Source organism: Symphalangus syndactylus, chromosome 2, assembly GCF_028878055.3.
Source record: "Symphalangus syndactylus isolate Jambi chromosome 2, NHGRI_mSymSyn1-v2.1_pri, whole genome shotgun sequence".
NCBI lineage: Eukaryota > Metazoa > Chordata > Mammalia > Primates > Hylobatidae > Symphalangus > Symphalangus syndactylus.
Window position 1 is genome coordinate 82,830,118 of NC_072424.2, and position 22,585 is coordinate 82,852,702.

General features: G+C 36.0%; 1 protein-coding gene, 1 long non-coding RNA gene and 1 other non-coding gene across 10 annotated transcripts in view; 2 read left to right on the forward strand and 1 right to left on the reverse strand.

Moving 5' to 3' along the window:
* The window catches only part of LIN28B (lin-28 homolog B), a 152,100-nt gene that overhangs the window by 97,736 nt on the left and 31,779 nt on the right, over positions 1 to 22,585 (forward strand). The gene's annotated exons all lie outside the window — the stretch shown is intronic.
* The window catches only part of LOC134732869 (uncharacterized), a 46,831-nt gene that overhangs the window by 1,004 nt on the left and 23,242 nt on the right, over positions 1 to 22,585 (forward strand). The window contains exons 2-3 of the long non-coding RNA XR_010116394.1: positions 202 to 321; positions 1,044 to 1,234. This is a non-coding gene — a long non-coding RNA (uncharacterized lncRNA). The remainder of the gene's footprint in view (positions 1 to 201; positions 322 to 1,043; positions 1,235 to 22,585) is intronic.
* LOC129477789 (U6 spliceosomal RNA) lies at positions 16,474 to 16,580 on the reverse strand. The gene has a single exon (XR_008655976.1). It is a non-coding gene; the product is annotated as a U6 spliceosomal RNA (small nuclear RNA).

Genomic DNA, 22,585 nt, shown 5'->3' on the forward strand with positions numbered 1-22,585 from the left:
TGAGGTTGACAAGAACGGGCTCAGTGGACTGGTGGGGGTGAAAGCCTTCGTGGGTTGTATTCAATACAGAGAATGAAAACAGAGGAAGCAGAGACAGCAAGTTTAGACAATCTTTTGAGAAGTGTTTCTATAATAAATGGGAGGAGAGAAACAAAGCAGTAGCTAAATGGAAGAAATTATAGCATGTTTATATGTTCATAGGAATGGTCTAGTGCAAAGGAAAGATTGAACATGCAGGAGAGAGGAGAACGATTACTGGAGTGATTTCCTTGAGTGGGTGACAGTATTGGGATTTAAAGCACAACTGGGGGAGCTGGTCATGTGAGTACAGAAGGTTCATTCTTACAAACCTGGAGGAAAGGCATAGCTTATGGGCACAGATGCAGGTGGTAGATAGAAATGAAGGTAGGATAAGGCGAAATTTCTCTTTTTTATGCTGGTTTTTTTTTTCTTTGAATTTGAAGCACAGTCATCAACCAAGAGTGATGGTAGAAGAGTAGGTTTCAAAATTTAACAAGAAAGATGTATAAAATAGAAGAATGAACACATTGTAGAGAAGAGGTACAATTTCAGGCTGTGCCAAAGACCCACATAAGAATAGTGGATATGAATTTAAAGTCAGTTAATATGATTGTGTTTTTTCTCCAGCCCTTGTTGACTTCATGGCTACAGCTGTGAAATAGTCATTAAAATGATTTAACTAGAGTTGAGGTTTTTCCTAGTTGAGAATGACAAAGGGCACTGGAGATGTATGTAGGGCAGCAAATGTAGTGATGGATGATAGAATAGAAACTGTATAAAGAGTGATGACATTGAAAAGGTGGTAAGTAAACACATGGGGTGTGGGTTGCAGTGGAGTCAAAGAATTGTAGTTGGGGTACTGATCTGGCAAGGTACGAGGTGGTGGTGGTCAGAAGTGAATAACTGTTCCAACTGCTTACTCTTACTGTGTGTCTTATTGTGATTAAAACTTTGACACACTTAATATCTAATAATTTCCAACTTTCTATTAAGCTAAGGGTGTCCATAATTTTTGTCACTAGGATTAGCAATTCCAGTTTTCCATTCGCCACTTGTTTTTACAAAATGATGTAGAGACAACATACAATAAAATATTCAATAAACATAGAGACTAGACTCCTGCATAGAAACTGACACCATGAGAAAACAAGATTTGACAGTGTGTTAGCAAGAAATGGATCTTTGTCAGCTGATGGCTGGAACAGTTACCAAGGTATGATTTGCTCCCCAAATGTTTAAAAAACTTCAAAGATCTTTGATAGCTTTCTTGATTTCTTTCATTGGTATTTCCTGAGACAGTTTTAGTAATGAGAATAAAATTGTGCTTTGATCCAGATTTTATGTTTATTAGTACAATTATGTGAAGCAGCCTTGAAAATCTTATAAAATATTCTGATTCTCTTGTTATTTCCTGTTGCTATTTTTTTCTTGATAAGATAATGTATTTCAAAGAACAGGCTCTTGAATTAATTAATTAATTAATTAATTATTTGTTTATTTATTTATTTATTTTGAGACAGAGTTTTGCTCTTGTTGCCCAGTCTGGAGTGCAATGGCGTGATCTAGGCTCACTGCAACCACTGCCTCCTGGGTTCAAGCAATTCTCCTGCCTCAGCCTCCCGAGTGGCCGGGACTACAGGTGTGCACCACTGTACCTAGCTAATTTTGTATTTTTAGTAGAGATGGGTTTTCACCATGTTGGCCAGGCTGGTCTCGAATCCCTGACCTCAGGTGATTCGCTCACCTCAGCCTCCCAAAGATTACAGGCGTGAGCTACTGCACCTTGCCTCTTGGATTAATTTCTGTTATACTGTTTTTCCCCTAATACTTCCTGTGATTATTTTTATTTCCTTCTATTTTATTTTATTTTGACTTTTATTATGAAAATTTTTAGAATACAAAAACGTAGGAAAAATTAGGTATGGCCACCAAACATGTATGCCCACCTTACATATTTAAAGTGGCTTCTTTTTCCTTTTTTAATAAGCATTTTGTGTGGAGATATTTTAAGACTATGTAAATATCCCATTCACCATCAAACTTTTAAATTTTCATTTATTTATTATATTAGTCTGAACCAGGGATTTCTGCATTTTTCTGGAAGTTATAATCTGTAACCACCATTATTTATTTTACTGCCCAAATTTCCCAGATTTGACCAGTAGGAGCCCCTTCACGCTGGTTTCTGTGTCCTTTTGATGGGTCCTCATCATTTTTTGAGTACCTTCTTACTGGTATAAGATACTTTCATACTGACCTTATAGCCTACAAAATGTTTAAAATAATGATATTAAATAATTGATTTGGTCTGCTGATGTACCAGAAAGCTAGAATTCCAGTTAATTTATATTAAATTTGGAAGTAAGCATTGGTGTATTTCTGTATATAAATATATACATAATATTAAATTGTCGTGTAGTAAAATTGACCTTTTTTCTTTTCTTTCTTTCTTTTTTTTTTTTTTTTTTTTTTTTTTTGCGATGGAGTCTGGCTCTGTCGCCCAGGCTGGAGTGCAGTGGTGCAGTCTTGGCTCACTGCAAGCTCTGCCTCCCGGGTTCATGCCATTCTGCTGCCTCAGCCTCCCTAGTAGCCGGGACCACAGGCACCCGCCACCACACCTGGCTAATTTTTTTCATTCTTTTAGTAGAGACGGGGTTTCACCGTGTTAGCCGGGATGGTCTTGATCTCCTGACCTCGTGATCAGCCCGCCCCGGCCTCCCAAAGTGAAAATTGACTTTTTTCTTTTGGTATTCAGTTAGATGAATTTTAACACACGTATACATTCCTGTAGTCAGTACCATCGTCCAGATTCAGAAAGTTTATTACCCCCAAAAATCTCCCTCTATCTATAATGGTTACCCCTTCCCCACCTATAACCCCTGGCAGCCACTGACCTATTCTCTTTCACTGTAGTTTTGTGTTTTTGTGAATGACATGTAAGTAGAATCATACAGTGTGTAACATTTTGAAATAGCATTTTTTCACTCAGCATAATAATCTTTGAAATTCATCCAAGCTGTTAAGTGTATCAGTAGTTCACTTTTTTGCTGAATAGTATTCCATTTTATAGCTATAACACTGTTTGCTTATTCGTCTATTGAAAGGCATTTGAGTGGTGTCCAGTTGTGACAATTATGAATAGAACAGCCATAAACATTTATGCACAGGTGTGTGAAGATTCGTTTTCAGTTTTGGAGTGGGATTGCTGCATAATAAGGTCATATATGTATGTTTAACTTTATAAAAAACTGCCAAATTATTTTCCAGAGTAATTATTTTCTTTTGCATTCCCACCACTGGTATGTGAGAGTTCAAACTGCCACTTATCTTTGCCAGCATTTGGTATTGCCAATTTTTAAAAATTTTGGCCCCATGTGGTGGCTCACACCTTTAACACCAGCACTTTGGGAGGCCGAGGCCAGTGAATTGCTTGAGCCCAGAAGTTTGAACCCAGCCTGGGCAACATGGAGAAACCCTGTCACTGCAAAAAGTAAAAAAATTAGCAGGGCATGGTGGTGCATCCCTGTTGTCCCAGCTACTTGTACTGAGATGGGAGGATCACTTGAGCCTGAGAGGTCAAAGATGCAGTGGGCCATGATCAGGCTACTGCACTCTAGCCAGGGTGACAGCAAGACCCTGCCTCAAAAAAAAAAAAGAATTTTTTTTTTAACCATTCTGTTAGGCGTGTGATGATATCATGGTTTTAATTTTCATTTCCCTAATAGCTACTGATATTAAGGATCTTTATATGTATTTTTGTGTCATCCTCATATACTCTTTGACAAACTGTTTCTTCATATCTTTTGCCCATTTTTTACTGGGTTGTGTGTTTTCTTATTGCACTTTAAGAGCTCTTTGTATAAGTTTTTTTTGCCAGATACATGATTTGCAGATATATTCTCCCTGTCTGTGGCTTGTCGTTTCAGTCTCTTAAATATCTTTTATAGAACAAAAGGTTTTAATTTGAAAGAAGATGATTTATCAATCTTTACATTTTCTGTTTACATCAATGATCCATTTAGAGTTAGTTTTTATATAAAGTGTAAGGCCTAGGTAGAGGTTCATTTCTGCCATGTGTAATATGAATTGTTCAAACATCATTTATTGAAAAGAATATCCTTTTTCTTGAAATGTTTTTAGATTAGAAAGTTTAGTTTCTGTCATTTTTGGTTAAAAATTGAAATTTCAAAGTTTTGATTACATGGTATTAATATGTTTAACAAATTCCAAATATGATTTCATCACTTGAGAACTTATTTGTTCAATTCTAATATTTGTATATAAGGTAGAATCATATTTTGTGAAGAATTACTCTCTATGGCAAAAAAATGTAAAATAATTTTGAAGATTCCACTTCAATTATTAGTAGACTGTTTATAAAAGAAAATGGGATTATTTTATTCTCTCTTAAAATTCTGCTTAATTTAGTGTCCACTTACAACTCTCTAGTTACTTGAGGTAGTAAATATTGTGTTGTTTTATTTTAAATCCTCCACATTTGAAAAGTTTTCTTAACATTTCAAATGAAATAATTTCTGATTTATTTTTTCTATTTAGTTTTTCCTATGTTCATTACAAAAAGAGTAAAGAAATTTAACAACTCCATACAGCTCTCTTTATAATAAAGTGAAGATTGTTAATAAAAAATTAAGAAATTTTGTATTTCTTCTATAAAACTAGCCTATACTTGGGACCTTTTGTTCTCTTTAAAAACATGATTTACTATGAAGAATAAGAGTGAGTGACTTCCAACATAATGAAATTATGGGTGAGGGTGGTAGAATTATTTTCTTTGCCACAGTTGATTTCTATTATTTATATGAAATAATCATGTCATCCTGTAGCACGTAATTAAATATATAATATAATTTTAGTTTATATTAACAGATATGTTAAATATGTAAAAAGGATTTAGACTAAAATGACTGGTCTGGAAATCTTTTTTATATATAGTTTAAATGTTTTTACTCCTTAATACTTGGTGAATAAAAATGTGTATAATTTTAAAGAACACAAAGTGCATGGATATGTAGTGTATATGTTGGTTGTATACATACAGCTTTGTAATTTTTAACTGTTCATGGTTTCTCTTTTTACCTCCTTTTTTAATTCTATTTTTTTTAGAGTAGTGACTGTCTTTTTTGTTCTTCTTAACCTTCCACATATTTTGACCCAACCACATATTCCAAGAAGTGTCATTCATAATAATGCAGTGTTGACTTGAGTTTTTAAAAATAACTTAGAAAATAATACATTCTACTGCTTTTATTTCATTTTGTTCAATATTTAGTTTTTATAACTACGTTAGTATGAGTAAGCTTTTTGATTTTCTACATGAGTTAAAGTGGTAATATATTTTGTTTAGAAAGAAGGCTAATAGACTGTTGTTAAAAAAAGATGTTTGATGTTACTACTTTTGGCTTGGAAGCATGGGGAATTTCTTTGGTTTGATCATATTAGAAGAATTTATTAATTTATCATTTTTAAGATGCTCCTTATTTAGATTTAAAAATTGATTGTGAAATTTAACATTCCTTGTAGTCAGTACTAAAATGGTACATCATGGTGTATTTATCATTTATGATCAGAAAGACCAAGATGAACAGAAACAGAAACCAATTATGTCTGATTTATTCTTAGCTCACATGAATTAACTTGCCTTTTTAAAAAAGAAAGTGGAGATGTATGATAGTAAAGTTATTTTTGCAGAGCCATAATTTTGTGGCCTCAAATTCTTTAAATTTGCAAGACAGTTTTAGAAGCCATGAGGTTTTTGTTTTTGGGATTAAGAAAATCAGTGTAGGCTTCCTTATTGAGGTGCTGTAAATTCACATTTGTTTATTAAACAGAAAAGTATTTATTTATTGCCCTCATTCAGTTTTAGAGCAAGTAAGCTGAAAACTAATGTGGTAATTCTGTCCCACTCCCACCCACCTCTACAGCAATATAACCTCTTCCACTCATTATCACAGTGGTATAATTTGACAGTTTTCCAGGTACTTTATGCTTGGGAAATCTAGTATTATATTTTTGAAATCTCCGTAGCATTCCTGAAAACAGAAAAAAACCCATGTTTAGGTTTATGGTGTCATTTTATTAAAGAATATCTGTTTTACTTTTAAAATCCTGTCAATGATTTTATTTTTTATGTGTATTATATCCCAGATTCTGTTCCCAAAATAAAAATAAAAATGCTTTTTAGATGATAGAGATGTTTGAAATGTAGATCAACAAATACCAATAAATAACTGTTTCATCCTGATACTTGTGTGATTAGATTTAGGAATTTGCTGTTTAGTAGGTTCCTATTGTGGCAGAGAAATCTTTCAGGCATGAATTGATAGTCCAGATCCTTTGAGGTCTGTCTATTCTGACCTATGACCCCTATTCTTACAAGGTCAACATCTGAGGGCAGGAGATTAAGGCAGTTTAAAGACCAGAATGGTAAATGGAATGGAAAAATTAGCCAGCACATTTTGGGTGCAAAACATCAAAGTCATCAAATAGTTTGCTTATTTTAAACCTGGCTTATGGTTATAACAAGCTAATTTTATTGTGTTTGTTGGAATCAGAAAAGTTTAATAACTATAATTTACTTCAAGGTACTATTTATATAATAATAAATTTTAGCTGCATAATACAAATTAAGTTCACATAGCTTACCCTCAAAATATCAGGAAATGTAAAAATAGTTTGTCACAATATCAATACATTTTAGTCTTGTGTGCGTTTGTATACTTAAATTTAAATTGGGAAAATATTTACTTCAGCTTTTACTATGAAATATTTAATTTATCAACACTGTTGCATAAAATATATACATATGGTAATATGAAGTGACTAAGGATTTAGTTGTAATTATACAATGTTGACTTTTGGGAAAAAAATAGTTTTAAAAGATGGAGGTAGAAAGTAAAAGAAGGTAAACTGATTAGGGAGAGACAATTTGTTCATTTTTCTCCTTTGCCTTTTTGAGACTGCTCTTTTAAATTTTGTCTTTCCTCTTTAAAATGTTCCTTATGTCTTTTACTTGTATGCTTTTTTTCATTGTAATTCTGAACTATAGATCAGTAGATATCCCTTCTTAGTTTCTATATTTTGGTCCCTGTAAGAAATTCCCCACAACTCTTTATTTTACATTTGTTTGTATCCTGGACAGCTGTGAATTTGCATCTTGTACTTCCTACTAATGACTGGCAAAGGCTTGAGTTGAATAACTGAACTATTGCATCCAAATTTTCAGTCATCCATATGGTGACTAAGGAAATTAATAAAATCAGTAGAATACCCAAGTCTTCTTAATTCTTCTGTATTTTTAATTCTATCCCGAGTTTCTTTATTATAGCCTAATTTTAGGATGGTTATCCAAGTCCTTTCTTCTTGTGATTATTTGGCCAGGGATCTCTTAATGAGGCAATTATAGTTGTTTCCTTCATTCACATTATCTTAGCAGATGCTCTCCCTGCTGTGACCTCTGTTCAGACCGGGCAGACAATGTGCCATTCTCATCACCCTCTGCCAGACATTGTGTGGAGCTGAGCTTCATTTGGCGCTGCATAGGTCTCCCAAGATGCCTTATTGGAATGGTCAGAAGCCAAGTGGCAAATAATCAGAATTTTAGGTTGATTTTCTGATTGCTGTTGTAGTCTAAGCATAATAAATAATAAAATAATGCCTACAGAAAAAAAGTTCCAGAAGCAACTCTAATAATAGTTCAAGTAGAAATTATGGATTTAAGAAGTAACTTAGCTTTCTTCCTTTAGACTGTGGCCTTGGTGAAATTAGATCATATATTTATTATATGATTTCAGTACAAGGGTATTGTGATAATTTGGTAGTATATTAGAAATTTGATATCTTTTCTAAAAAGGAAATTAATTTAGCCTCTAATATTAAGTATGTAGATGTTTAAATGAACATTATGACATTGTTCAGAGTATCATTTGTAAATTTTAATGTCACTTAAATTTTTATGCTTAAATGTCTTAAACATAAATTATCATGATTTATATCTGCTAACTGTGACATCCAATCTGTTCCTGTGTGAACAGAGTAAGAGCTGATCAAGATGAAGAATGATCAACAGAAAATTTTGTTACATGCACTGCTGAATCCTTCCACTGAAATACTAGTTCTGCATCCCAAACCCAAGTAACAATCTAGGGGAATCACAAAGTTTTCAGTGGTCTCCAGCTAGACTTTTTAAATTCTACATAATAAGGATATGCAAGTCAAATTCTGTTCTGATAAATTTGAAGAGCTTATATAAAGATTCTTCCAAATTCACACTGGAATTTTAATTTTTGAAATTTGGTTAAAATAACAGATTAAGAGCTACAACTTTTCTCTCCTCCCTTCCCCTCCCCTCTCCTCCCCTCTCTTCCCCTCTCCTCCCCCTCCTCCCATCCCTCCCCTCCCTCCCCTCTCCTCCCCTCCCCTCTCCCTTTTTTTTTTTTGAGACAGGGTCTTACTCTGTCACCCAGGCTGCAGTGCAGTGGTGCAATCTCGGCTCACTGCAACCTCCACCTCTCAAGTTCAGGTGATCCTTTCACCTCAGCCTCCCAAGCAGCTGGGACTACACATGTGCACCACCACGGCCTAATTTTTGTATTTTTTTTTTAGAGACTAGGTTTTGCCACGTTGCCCAGGCTGGTCTCAAACTCCTGACCTCAGGTGATCTGCCTGCCTCGGCCTCCCAAAGTGCTGGGATTACAGACGTGAGCTACTGCGCCCGGCCAAGAGTTACAACTTGAACTGTTCTCATAAAGAGATGTTTCTTTTTTTTGGAATAATAAGATTACCTTATTTATATTAAATTTATTTTGTATATATAAATGGTCCTGGGAAAATCGTCTATCTGTAGAGAAAGAGTAAGATTGGACCCCTACCTTATACCATTTTTAAAGAAATAAGGCAAAACTTTACAACAATATTAGAAGGAAATACAGGATAATATTCCTGTGATCTTAGGTTTGGGAAAGATGTTTTTAAAAGAAGGTACAAACAGTACAAACCATAAGGGATAAGATTAATAAAATTGGCTGCTCTAAAATTTAAACTTCTACCAGGCAAAAGTTTCAGTCAGACAGATAAAACCACTCAAAGTATCTATAGAAATTAGGGATTTAGACCTTATACATAATGTGGGAGTTGCAGGGGAATGGAAGAGTCAGTGTTTTAGAGAAATAGTCATTAACCAGTCTTCAGAAGCACTGGGCTGAGGGGTACAAATCAGAGCTTGCAGGGAATTCCAAAAAGCGAGGCACACGTGACTATGAAAAGGGAACTGGAAGAGGGAGTCTCTGGAGAGGCCTATGGAAACTGCTGCCTCCGAGTGGACCAGTGGCAGGCTGCTGTTGGTCAGCAGGGCCAACAGTTGGGAAGACAAGCTGAGCACAGAGCACCAGAGAGAGAACAGGTGGGACCTGCTGGGCAGGTCTGTGTCTGTTACCAAGTCTGGCCAGGTCCAAGAATAATGACTTCTTCACTTCCAAATCTTGTACAAGTTTCTCTTTTGGTTGACTCCATCTCAGAACCATCCAGAGAAGGAGATTCTGTGAAATACAGGTGCTAGCCGTAACCAAACTGACATTTCAATCTAGCATCGTTATTATAAACAAAGTTAGATAGAGTGGGAAAAGATATTTGCAATGCATGTAATTGATAAATAATTAATATCCAAAAAGCACTACAAATCAAAAAGAAAAAACCCTGATAGAAATGAACGAATAGTAATTCTTAAAGAAAAGTATTCACTGAAAAACTGTATGGCATTACTAACCTAAATGAGACATCATTTCACTGATGTTGAACTAGCAGAAATTTCAAAGTCTGATAATACCAAGCATTGTGAAGAACGTTCCACAATACTGATGGGATTCTTGACACTACCACTTCATAGAGCAATTTGGCAATATCTGGTGGAAGATTGTTCATGTCTTTTTACTCCACTTCTGGGTAGATTTTTCATGGCAGTGTTTTTCAAACTGTGGGTTGGGACCCACTGGTGGCTTTGAGATCTATTTGATGGGTTATGACCAGTATTATTAATTTTAAAAAATGAGATAGAATAAAAATCATCAGAGCACATTGCATGTAGTAAGATTAACTTATTTTGTAAACTTTTGAGTTGTGGTGTGTGTATTTGTGTGAGTACTGAATCAAGATTGAAAATGTTTTCTCAATGTGGGTCATGGTCGTTTTCACACAAAGAGAATTATGCAAAAATGTTACTTAGAGCATTGTTTGTAGTAACAAAAAACTAGAAACAACCTGAATGTCTGTAAAAGATAATTTTTAAATTATAGTATATTCTTAGGATGATATGGCAGTTAAAGTGAACATATTAGAGCTACATCTCAAGGATAACTCCTTTTTTAAAAACCACTGTATTATTGTTGAATAAAAATTTAAGTTGCACAGAGTATATGAAATATTACTCCATCTATATTAATTTTTTAAAACCATCAAACGGTATTATGTATGGATACTTACATGTGTGGCAAAAATGTGAAAACATGATAAACCCTAAATTCATGATAGTACTTACTCTTAAGAGGCAGAGAAGAGAATGGGATTGTGGGAGTATACAGATTATATTTAACCATTTGTTCAAGTTATTTTGAATCCTTCAGTAGGGTATTCATATATAATAGATTCCACACCTTATGATATTTATTTTTAGGTATTGTAGTTTTTGATGCTATTTTGAATGAATTTTTTTTCTTCAGTTTTAACTAGTTCTTGCCTACTGTAGAGAAAAGCTGTGTAAAGATTTAGGGGAAAGTTTTGTCTCTTCTCCAAGAGTTGTACCTATTCTTTTCTCTTCTTAGGAATACACTCGAACTTCCTAAGCAGTGTTGAATGATGCTGATGACAGCAAGCATTTTGTCTTCCAATTTAATGAAAATAGCTTTAATATTTCGAGTTTAGTCTGATGTTTGCTATTGTTTTTCAGTAAATAATCATGTTTAAATTAGTTTCTTTTTCTTCTCGTTTACTCAGAGTTTTTACTGTGGATGGCTGCTAAATTATTATATCAAAAATGTTTTCAGCATCTCTTGACATAATTATGTAATTTTCTACTCTAGTATATTGAAAAAGTGAGTTACATCTATAGATTTTATGAAGTTAAAGCATTCTTACATTCCTGTGGGGGAGTGGGACCCTTTTTGGTCATTATTTGCTTATTCAGTTTCATAATATTTATCAGTCATACATAACTAGGACTTTTTGTGTACTTTCCTCTTCAAGTTTTATTAAATTTATTAAGATTATTCTAGTCTCATGAATTAGTTTTCTGTCTGTATTGCTGTATAGTTTAACATAATAAGAATTTAAGTAGTAGTCTCCTCTCAAGTGATAAATAATAGATTTCTTCTTTCATGGGAAAAACATCACAACTTGTGTTTATATTTATTTACTTTATACCTTTTATTTTTTATAATGTATATTAGTATATACCTGATATTATAAATACACACAAATACACATTATATGTGTATTTGTGTGTATTTACATATAATGGGGTAGATGTTCAAAAAAAATTCTTACTAATAAGTGTGCATGATCAAAATAATTTAGAGCCCACAACTTTAAAAGCTAATAGAACTAAGCTATAAATACCAAAGCCCCTCGCATTTTGTAGTTAAAAAAATTATCCAGAGCTTTTTCATATCTATTAGAGTTTTCTGCTTCCTTTTCGATCGGATTTGGTATATTTTACTAAGAAATAATTTACTTCCATTAGATTTTCTAATTTGTGCCAAAAATTGAAAGAAGATTTTCTTATTCTTTAAATTTCCTCCTTATATGCAATTGGATTTTTTTTTTTTTTTTTTTTTTGAGACAGGTTCTCACTCTGGTTGCCCAGGCTGAAGCACAGTGGTGGAATCTTGGCTCACTGCAGCCTCGACCTCCTGGGCTCAGGTGATTCTCCCACCTCAGCCTCCTGAGCAGCTTGGATTACAGGCACACACCAACACAACCAATAATTTTTTTTTTTTTTTTTTTTTTGTAGAGACAGGGTTTCACCATGTTGCCCAGGCTGTTCTTGAACTCCTGGGCTCAAGCAATCCTCCTGCCTCAGCCTCCCAGGGTGCTGGAATTACAGGTGTGAGCCACCACACCTGGCCTGCAATTGGATTTTAGTAATTCCTAACATTTTATGTTTTCATTTTCTTTTTTTCTCATTTAGGCATCTCGCAAATTTACCTTTTCAAATAATTACCTTTTATCTACAATTTTGCCTGTTTTTTCTTTCAGATCTCACTTGTATAATGTCTTCTTTGATAATTTTGTTATATTTTTCTTTCTATTTTCATAAGTTGGATGCTTAATTTATCTTCAGTCTTTATTTTTATAGGCACTAAGGATTTTAGACCATAAATATTCTTTTAGGAAAAACTTAATTGTTTTGCACAGGTTTCAGTATGAAGTTCTAGGTTTTTTTTGTTATTTTCTAGATAATTTGATACTTAGTTTTGATTTTCACTGTGCTGGCTACTCTGAAATCCAGTGCTGTTAAAGGGTTGTTGTTTATCATCTGACTGGAGGTATATTGATCATAAGTCTTTCCGGTGCAAGTTACACAAATGAACTCATCATGGCTGAAGGTAGCTGTTCTCAGTGCCATTTTTGGACCAGCATTAGCATCACATGGGATCTTGTTTAAAATGCACACTCCAAGGCCTGACCCTAGACTTAACCTGGGGTGTTGGGCTCAGCTATTGTGTTTTTTTCCTTCTTTTTTCCAACAAACCTCTGGGTAATTTTGATATATTGTAAGTTTGAGATCCCTTGGCTTGGCGTGTGAGGGTGATGTGGAAAGAAATTTATTGAATCATATAGTTTATAATTCCAGGAATTAAAATAGTTCAGATACATCTGGATTTGAGTGCTCAATCCTAGTGCCAAGAGGGATAGAATTCTCAGCAATTCTCACAAAAGTTCAGAATTAATTTTGCTGATCTAGCCTAGAATGTGATAATCTGATTCGCTAGACATGAATCATTTGCCCACTCTGTGCTGGGGAGTCAGGTGAACTCCCACCCCCATCTAAACCACAAGGATTAAAAGTAGGGGAAAGAGGATTCTCCAGAAGAAAAAGTGCCATTATGAGTAGAGACACTGAACTGGGGGGAGGGGGTAGGCAAAAATAACTGATACACATAAAATAGCACTGGATTACAGAGTAGCCAGTCTGTAAACTGTTACTGTTTTTCAAGAAGACAATGAGCTTATACTGTAATCTAAGTTAATATACCACTTCCTTCATTGGAAGGCCTTGCAACAAAAACAGTGTGACCTGTACTAAATATTCCTTTCTTCCTGTGTTTAGAATTTTCCTCTGTTATTTGTTTATATGTTTCTTTACTTTTTTCCTTTTCTCCTGGAAATCTGGTTACATAGCTATTAGTGCTCCTAAAGTTTCATGTCTTTTCTCAGCATTTTCATCTATCGTCTTGCTTTCTTTTGTAAGATCATTATTTGGAATATTAATTGAGTTCTTCTGGAACATCAACTGACTTCTCAGATGTGACTGTCTTCTTTCACTGTTTTTTTTTTTCTATTTAGTTTCAAAATTTGAGATCATGTTTTTAGTTCCAGAGAGCTTTCTCTTCTGTCCTGAATTAGTTTATGTTAAAAATTCTCTTCAGATGTCAGTGGGAGCCAGGTTTTCTAAAAGTGCAGCTCTCTCTGTCAGGTTATTTTGTCCCTATGAAATACTGGAGTTTTTCTCCCCTCTCATTGTGGTTTTTCTTCCCTTAACATGAGTACAGAGGTGGCTTTTAGCCTCTCTTAAACAGAGACAAACCTCTGATTTATGGAAGTGATTTGTGATTTCTGCTCTTGTGAGCTGACAGTAAGCAAACTATCAAAGCCTAACCCCTCTGCTATGGGAGATGGGGGTTGAAGGATGGATGACCAAGGAAAGAACCTCTGAACTGTCCTGTAGTCACTGGAAGAGTATATTCCATTTGCCAAAGGAACAAAAAAGTGAAAATACTTAGGAATAAAGCTTAATGAGAGATATACAAAGTCTAAATGAAGAAAACTGAAACTGGCCAGGCGCAATGGCTCATGCCTATAATCCCAGCACTTTTGGAGGCTGAGGCAGGTGGATCACTTGAGGTCAGGAGTTCGAGACCAGCCTGGCCAACATGGTGAAACCCCATCTAAAGATACAAAAATTAGCCGAGCATGGTGGCGCATGCCTGTAGTCCCAGCTACCTGAGAGCAACAGAGTGAGACTCTGTCTCAAAAAAAAAAAAAAGAAAACTAAAACTATACAAAGTTAGTATAAAAGAAAACACATGAGTAAAACTAAGCTCAGTATGAAGCCTACCCTGGGATATGTTTGTTTGTGTGTGTGTGTATCCTAGTCAAAATAAAATCTTTTCCTCCTTTTATTTTTAGAAACTTAATAAGATTGATAATTTTTAACCAGTTACTTAAAAAACTTCTTTTGGTGATTTTTTTGTTTTTGGTTTTTTTTTTTTTAGAGACAGGGTCTCACTCTGTCACCCAAGCTGGAGTGCAGTGGCAGGATCTCAGCTTACTGCAGCCTCCCTTCCTGGGTTCAAGCAATTCTCCTGCCTGAGCCACTTATGTAGCTGGGATTACAGGTGTGCACTACCATGCCCTGCTAATTTTGTATTTTTAGTAGAGATGGGGTTTCACTAGCCTAGGCTAGTCTCAAACTCCTGAGCTCGAGCAGTCTGCCTCCTCAGCCTCTCAAAGTGCTGGGATTATAGGCGTGAGCCACTGGGCCTGGCTCTTTGTTGATTTTTAATAGTTTTTCAATATATTCATGGTTTTCAAGGTATGAAATATTTTTACCCACAAATAATAATAACTATATCCTCTATGATAATTTGTGGTATATCCATTTTATTGTTCTTCCATTTTCTTTCTGCCTTTGTGTTTTACCTATTCAGTGATCAAATAATTATCTATATTTTTCCTGGTTTCCTTCTATTAACTTTTAAATCCATCAGAAATTTTATTTGTTACTTTATATAAAGATGAAGAAGCTTTGTTCTGAATTTCCCCTTACTCAGCATCTCTTGTTGAACTCTGTTGATTTGTGAAAGTTCTTTTGTTATTTAATGATTTCTTCCATGTTACTTCTAATATGTATGTTTCAGGGCTCTATACTTGTACAGCTTGTCCTACTCTTTCTTCCACTAGTTGTTTTAATTTCTATATTTTTGTAATACCTTTTAATTCCTCAAAGGTAAATCTCCCTTTATTACTGTTCTGAGATATTATTATAGCTATTTTAATTTATTTTTAAAGATGAACTTCAAAATCACTTTCTTCCCATCATTATCAACTCTCATTGGTATTTTTATGGGAATTCAAATTATTTTATTCACAAAATACTTGTGGTACAGGAATCCCAGTTTTACAGTTTGTAAATCCAAAGTATAGTACCATAAATAGAAATTTCACTTCCCATAATGAAGATATAAATCTAATTATAGCCGATAAACTACTTCATATGGCTTGATCTAATTTTTTTCATGCTCTAAAAATTAAGTTAATACAGTCATTGGAAATTACTATTTTAGTTTAAAAAATATTTTCATTTCAATAGTTTTAGGGGTACAAGTGGCTTTTGGTTAAATGGATGAATTGTATAGTAGTGAAGCCTGGCTCTTAGTGTACCTGTTGCCTGACTAGTGCACGTTCTACCCAATGGAGATGATCTTAATGGTAACATTTTAAAGTTGTATTTTTAGTCATTGGAATTTTTGGATCAAGTGCAATGGCTCGCACATGTAATCTCAGCTACTTGGCAAGCTGAGATGGGAGGATCACTTGAGCCCAGGAGTTCGAGACCAGCTCAGGCAATATAGTGTGACCCTATCTCTTAAAAAAAAATTGCATATGACATTTATAGCTACAAGTGTATGTGCTATGAATAGTCTAACGTTAAACTGTTAGGAGCAGTAATAGAAGAAGCAGGTAAATAATCACATCATAGATTGAGAAAAGTTTCAGAAATACCTGAAGGCACTATTTTTTTATTCTATGTATATCTTATGTAGGTAAGCCTGTTTAAATCCTGAGTATTCCTAAATCCACTCACTTATATTTAATAATAATAACTATTATTACTTAATGTGGAATACTTCATAAATTTGTATGTCATATGTCATTCTGGTTTTTTTTTTTTTTTTTTTTTTTGAGATGGAGTCTTGCTCTTGTCACCCAGACTGGAGTGCAGGGTCACGATATTGGCTCACTGCAACCTCTGCCTCCTGGGTTCAAGTGATTCTCCTGCCTCAGCCTCCCAAGTAGCTGGGATAAAGACATGCGCCACCATACCCAGCTAATTTTTGTATATTTAGTAAAGATGGGGTTTCACCATGTTGACCAGGCTGGTGTCGAACTCCTGACCTCAGGTGATCCACCCGCCTCAGTCTCCCAAACTGCTGGGATTATAGGCGTAAGCCACCATGCTTGGCCCTGTATGTCATTCTTGTATAGGGGCCATACTAATCTTCTCTGTATTGTTTCAATTTTAGTATATGTGCTGGCAAAGCAAGCACCCACTCACTGTACATTAAAAAAGTTAACCATATCTGTACACACTTGGACAATGCTAAACCAATTACTCATTTTTTGCCTCAGAAAGGAAGTCTGGGTATGCTGTAGTGCATGGTTAGGCTGCTTTTCAAAGTCCAGTTGGTAGGAGGCTGAGCAAAACCTTGCCAGAACTCAGAACTGTGAACTTTACCATGACTCTCCAAGTGATCAGTATGTAATGTGCTATCTAATAACACCTTTTAAAAAATCTAAAACCCATCTTCTTTCATCTCTGTATGGTTTTCTGTTTTTTCATATGATATTTTTATAGTTAGTAATTGTAACTAATACTAAATGATTTTACAATTTTTTTAATTTCTTTTTTTATTATTATACTTTAAGTTCTAGGGTACATGTGCACAACATGCAGGTTTGTTACATATGTATACATGCACGGTGTTGGTGAGCTGCACCCATTAACTCGTCATTTACACTAGGTATATCTCCAAATGCTATCCCTTCCCCCTCCCCCCACCCCATGACAGGCCCGGGTTTGTGATGTTCCCCTTCCTGCGTCCAAGTGTTCTCATTGTTCAATTCCCACCTATGAGTGAGAACATGCGGTGTTTGGTTTTTTGTCCTTGCGATAGTTTGCTGAGAATGATGGCTTCCAGCTTCATCCATGTCCCTACAAAGGACATGAACTCATCCTTTTTTATGGGTGCATAGTATTCCATGGTGTATATGTGCCACATTTTCTTAATCCAGTCTATCATTGATGGACATTTGGGTTGGTTCCACGTCTTTGCTATTGTGAATAGTGCCACAGTAAACATTCATGTGCATGTGTCTTTATAGCAGCATGATTTATAATCCTTTGGGTACATATTCAGTAATGGGATGGCTGAGTCAAATGGTATTTCTAGTTCTAGATCCTTGAGGAATCGCCACACTATCTTCCACAATGGTTGAACTAGTTTACAGTCCCACCAACAGTGTAAAAGTGTTCCTATTTCTCCACATCCTCTCCAGCACCTGTTGTTTCCTGACTTTTTAATGATGGCCATTCTAACTGGTGTGAGATGGTATCTCATTGTGGTTTTGATTTGCATTTCTCTGATGGCCAGTGATGATGAGCATTTTTTTCATGTGTCTGTTGGCTGCATAAATGTCTTCTTTTGAGAAGTGTCTGTTCATCTCCTTCACCCACTTTTTGATGGGGTTGTTTTTTTTTTCTTGTAAATTTGTTTGAATTCTTTGTAGATTCTGGATATTAGCCCTTTGTCAGATGAGTAGATTGCAAAAATTTTCTCCCATTCTGTAGGTTGGCTGTTCACTGTGATGGTAGTTTCTTTTGCTGTGCAGAAGCTCTTTAGTTTAATTAGATCCCATTTGTCAATTTTGGCTTTTGTTGCCATTGCTTTTGTTGTTTTAGACATGAAGTCCTTGCCCATGCCTATGTCCTGAATGGTATTGCCTAGGTTTTCTTCTAGGGTTTTTATGGTTTTAGGTCTAACATTTAAGTCTTTAATTCATCTTGAATTAATTTTTGTATAAGGTGTAAGGAAGGGATCCAGTTTCAGCTTTCTACATATGGCTAGCCAGTTTTCCCAGCACCATTTATTAAATAGGGAATCGTTTCCCCATTTCTTGTTTTTGTCAGGTTTGTCAAAGATCAGATGATTGTAGATGTGTGGTATTATTTATGAAGACTCTGTTCTGTTCCATTGGTGTATATCTCTGTTTTGGTACCAGTACCATGCTGTTTTGATTACTATAGCCTTGTAGTATAGTTTGAAGTCAGGTAGCATGATGCCTCCAGCTTTGTTCTTTCGGCTTAGGACTGTCTTGGCGATGCAGGCCCGTTTTTGGTTCCATATGAACTTTAAAGTAGTTTTTTCTAATTCTGTGAAGAAAGTCATTGGTAGCTTGATGGGGATGGCATTGAATCTATAAATTACCTTGGGCAGTATGGCCATTTTCACTCTATTAATTCTTCCTATCCATGAGCATGGAATGTTCTTCCATTTGTTTGTGTCCTCTTTTATTTCGTTGAGCAGTGGTTTGTAGTTCTCCTTGAAGAGGTCCTTCACATCCCTTGTAAGTTGGATTCCTAGGTATTTTATTCTCTTAGTAGCAATTGTGAATGGGAGTTCACTCATGATTTGGCTGTTTGTCTGTTATTGGTGTATAAGAATGCTTGTGATTTTTGTACATTGATTGTGTATCCTGAGACTTTGCTGAAGTTGCTTATCAGCTTAAGGAGATTTTGGGCTGAGATGATGGGGTTTTCTAAGTATACAATCATGTCATCTGCAAACAGGGACAATTTGACTTCCTCTTTTCCTATTTGAATACCCTTTCTTTCTTTCTCCTGCCTGACTGCCTTGGCCAGAACTTCCAACACTATGTTGAATAGGAGTGGTAAGAGAGGGCATCCCTGTCTTGTGCCAGTTTTCAAAGGGAATGCTTCCAGTTTTTGCCCATTCAGTATGATATTGGCTGTGGGTTTGTCATAAATAACTCTTATTATTTTGAGATATGTCCCATCGATACCTAACTTATTGAGAGTTCTTAGCATGAAGGGCTGTTGAATTTTGTCAAAGGCCTTTTCTGCATCTATTGAGATAATCATGTGGTTTTTGTCTTTGGTTCTGTTTATATGCTGGATTACGTTTATTGATTTGCATATGTTGAACCAGCCTTGCATCCCAGGGATGAAGTCTACTTGATCATGGTGGATAAGCTTTTTGATGTGCTGCTGGATTCGGTTTGCCAGTATTTTATTGAGGATTTTTGCATCGATGTTCAGGCATATTGGTCTAACATTCTCTTTTTTTGTTTTGTCTCTATCAGGCTTTGGTATCAGGATGATGCTGGCCTCATAAAATGAGTTAGGGAGGATTCCGTCTTTTTCTATTGATTGGAATAGTTTCAGAAGGAATGGTACCAGCTCCTCCTTGTACCTCTGGTAGAATTCGGCTGTGAATCCATCTGGTCCTGGACTTTTTTTGGTTGGTAGGCTATTAATTATTGCCTCAATCTCAGAGCCTGTTTTTGGTCTGTTCAGGGATTCAAATTTTTCCTGGTTTAGTCTTGGGAGGGTGTATTTGTTGAGGAATTTATCCATTTCTTCTAGATTTTCTAGTTTATTTGCATAGAGGTGTTTATAGTCTTCTCTGATGGTAGTTTGTATTTCTCTGGGATCGGTGGTGATATCCCCTTTATCATCTTTTATTGCATCTATTTAATTCTTGTCTCTTTTCTTCTTTATTAGTCTTGCTAGTGGTCTATCAGTTTTGCTGATCTTTTCAAAAAACCAGCTCCTGGATTCATTGATTTTTTTGAAGGGTTTTTTGTGTCTCTATTTCCTTCAGTTCTGCTCTGATCTTAGTTATTTCTTGCCTTCTGCTACCTTTTCAATGTGTTCGCTCTTGCTTCTCTAGTTCTTTTATTTTTGTATTATTTATTTATTTATTTATTTATTTTGAGGCAGAGTCTTGCTCTGTCGCCCAGGCTGGAGTGCGATGGCGCTATCTCGGCTCACTGCAAGCTCCGCCTCCCGGGTTCACGCCATTCTCCTCCTTCAGCCTCCCAAGTAGCTGGGACTACAGGCACCCGCCACCGTGCCTGGCTAATTTTTTTTGTGTTTTAGTAGAGACGGGGTTTCACTGTGTTAGCCAGGATGGTCTCGATCTCCTGACCTCATGATCCGCCCCCCTCGGCTTCCCAAAGTGCTGGGATTACAGGCCTGAGCCACCGCGCCCGGCCTAGTTCTTTTAATTGTGATGTTAGGGTGTCAATTTTGGATCTTTCCTGCTTTCTCTTGTGGGCATTTAGTGCTATAAATTTCCCTCTACACACTGCTTTAAATGTGCCCCAGAGATTCTGGTTTGTTGTGTCTTTGTTCTCCTTGGTTTCAAAGAACATCTTTATATCTGCCTTCATTTCGTTATGTATCCGGTAGTCGTTCAGGAGCAGGTTATTCAGTTTCCATGTAGTTGAGTGGTTTGAGTGAGTTTCTTAATCCCGAGTTCTAGTTTGATTGCACTGTGGTCTGAGAGACAGTTTATTATAATTTCTGTTCTTTTACATTTGCTGAGGAGTGCTTTACTTCCAAGTATGTGGTCAATTTTGGAATAAGTGCAATGTGGTGCTGAGAAGAATGTATATTCTGTTGATTTGGGGTGGGGGGTTCTGTAGATGTCTATTAGGTCCGCTTGGTGCAGAGCTGAGTTCAATTCCTGGATATCCTTGTTAACTTTCTGTCTCATTGATCTGTCGAATGTTGACAGTGGGGTGTTAAAGTCTCCCATTATTATTGTGTGGGAGTCTAAGTCTCTTTGTAGGTCTCTAAGGACTTGCTTTATGAATCTGGGTTCTCCTGTATTGGGTGCATATATGTTTAGGTTAGTTAGCTCTTTTTGTTGAATTGATCCCTTTACCATTATGTAATGGCCTTCTTTGTCTCTTTTGATCTTTGTTGGTTTAAAGTCTGTTTTATCAGAGACAGGATTGCAACCCCTGCCTTTTTTTGTTTTCCATTTGCTTGGTAGATCTTCCTCCTTCCCTTTTGTTGAGCCCATGTGTGTCTCTGCATGTGAGATGGGTTTCCTGAATACAGCACACTGATGGGTCTTGACTTTTTATCCAATTTGCCAGTCTGTGTCTTTTAATTGGAGCATTTAGCCCATTTACATTTAAGGTTAATATTGTTATGTGTGGATTTTGTCTTGTCATTATGATGTTAGCTGGTTATTTTGCTCGTTAGTTGATGCAGTTTCTTCCTAGCATCAATGGTCTTTACAATTTGGCATGTTTTTGCAGTGGCTGGTACCGGTTGTTCCTTTCCATGTTTAGTGCTTCCTTCAGGAGCTCTTGTAGGGCAGGCCTGGTGGTGACAAAATCTCTCAGCATTTGCTTGTCTGTAAAGGATTTTATTTCTCCTTCACTTATGAAGCTTAGTTTGGCTGGATATGAAATACTGGGTTGAAAATTCTTTTCTTTAGGAATGTTGAATATTGGCCCCCACTCTCTTCTGGCTTGTAGAGTTTCTGCCGAGAAATCTGCTGTTAGTCTGATGGGCTTCCCTTTGTTATTTTACAATGTTTTTAAATCACTGTGTATTTTTATATTATCAGGACAATGAATGGCCTCATAAGTTTTCTTAAAATTTTTTTTCTTTTAGACAGAGATCACCAAAATCTCCGAGAAATGTTGATTTCGGTACTTGGTTTTATTAGCAAGTTCAAGACACGATATAAAATATGTAAGACAGTGTTTTACAAATGATGCTTTAAAACATATATAGGGCTAGGAGTGGTGGCTCATGGCTGTAATCTCAGCATTTTGGGAAGCTGAGGTGGGAGGATCACTTGAGACCAGGAGTTTGAGACCAGCCTAGACAATGAAGCAAGAGCTTAGATTAAAAAAAGAAAGAAAGAAAAGAAATGGTATATAGGATTCATGTAGACTAATAAGTAAATATATCTAAAAGAAAAAAAATGTAGGTAATAATGAGAAAAGAAAAAGCTGGGGGCTGGGCACAGTGGCTTATGCCTGTAATCCCAGCACTTTGGGAGCCCGAGTTGGATGGATCATGAGGTCAGGAGATCGAGACTAGCCTGGCCAACATGGTGAAACCCTATCTCTACTAAAAATACAAAAATTAGCCAGGTGTGGTGGCACGCACCTGTAATCCCAGCTACTCAGGAGGGTGAGGCAGGAGACTCACTTGAACCTGGGAGGTGGAGGTTGCAGTGAGCTGAGATCGTGCCTTTGCACTCCAGCCTGGGTGACCGAGTGAGACTCCGTCTCAAAAAAAAAAAAAGAAAAAGCCGCGACAACTGATTGTAATTGAATTGCTGAGGAATGTTGTATACTTGCTTTCTTTCCTTCTCCAGGGATTTTTTTTTTTTTAGTTTCAAAGAAATGTCTGCAATAGAAAGACCTATAATCTGAGTTCTTTTAAGTGTAATCTCCATGAGAACAAGGACCTGATCTGCCTTATTCACTATTGTGTCATGGG